The following is a 1,378-nucleotide window of genomic DNA, read 5'->3' on the forward strand; positions in this document are numbered from 1 at the left end:
AAGGAAGGAAGGAAGGAAGGAAGGAAGGAAGGAAGGAAAAGGAAAGAAGGGAGGGAAGGAGGAAGGAAGGAGTCTAATCAGCATCACAATATACAAGAATCATTCTCTCCCTTGTGTTTTTAATGACAGTCCCTTCCTTCCTTCTTTCCTACCTCAATCATTAGCTTTTCCAGGAGGAGCTTCCAGAGCTCATTGGCTTGGGGATGGGAGCATGCCTTCCCAGATCTTCTCCCTCCCTGAGGAGATAGGGCCACAAGCCCCACTGACCAGTGCCCATCCACTCTGCGAGCCTGCCAAAAAGAAGGTAGCACAATAGAAAAGCTGAAATCAGAAAGAAGTCCTCTCATCATGCAAATAAAAAAGCTTGCCAATGACTGACTCAAAGCATCCCATCTCTCCTGATAGACATAGGATATCAAAATGTTCATTAGTGCTGCTTAACAGATATTTCTGTTTCCATTCCCAGGTGAAAGGTAGAACTGCATACGCCCAGCCTGGCCCCCCTTGGAGTGAGGGTAGTAATGCATCTTGGTTTAGCCAGTGAAATGTGAGTGGCAGAGCCACATACTACTGCACTGCTCTTTTGGCCTGCCACTGGCAATCATGTCCACCTAGAGATGGGGTGTCCCTCAGTGGAAATGACCAGAGCAGAGCCCTCCAGGCAACCCACGATGGACACAGAGCATTGAGTGGAAAATGGACCTTTGTTGCTGGACCACTGGAAAAAAAGGTTGTCAGGGGGCAGAATATGTCCACGTCTATTTGCCAACTTGACCTGACCTCAGGGATCCTGGGGGACAGAAAATGGAATCTCATACAGATGGAGCCACAGGGACCTAGAGAGAGGCCCAGACCCTGCCATTCCCAGGTGTGATCTTGAGAAAGTCACTTGGATAATGCAGGCCTTCATTTTATTTGTATTTTATTTTATCTAATTTTTGAGACAGGGTCTCATTCTGGAGTGCAGTGGCACTATCACGGGTTATTGCAGCCTCCACCTCCCAGGCTCAAGTGACTTAACCACCTCAACCTGTAAGTGGGATTACAGGCGCACACCACCATGCCCAGCTAATCGTTGTGGTTTTGTGTAGAGACGGGGTCTCGCTATGTTGCTCATGGTGGTCTTCAACGCCAAGGCTCAAGCGATCCACCTGCCTTGGCCTCCCAACGTGTTGGTATTAAAGGTATGAGCCACCACAACCAGTGGTTTTCTTAACTTTACAAGAAGACATTCTGGTTAGGTGATCTTCCCTCAGCTCACACAAAAGACAAGACAATCTTAGTGCAAGATTAACATCTTTGGGGGAATCTAGGTGAAGGTTACACAGGTTCTTTCCATAGTATTTCTTACAAATGCATGTGAATTTAAAATGCTCTT

This window comes from Mandrillus leucophaeus, unplaced genomic scaffold (assembly GCF_000951045.1).
Source record: "Mandrillus leucophaeus isolate KB7577 unplaced genomic scaffold, Mleu.le_1.0 Scaffold87, whole genome shotgun sequence".
In the NCBI taxonomy this organism is placed as follows: domain Eukaryota; kingdom Metazoa; phylum Chordata; class Mammalia; order Primates; family Cercopithecidae; genus Mandrillus; species Mandrillus leucophaeus.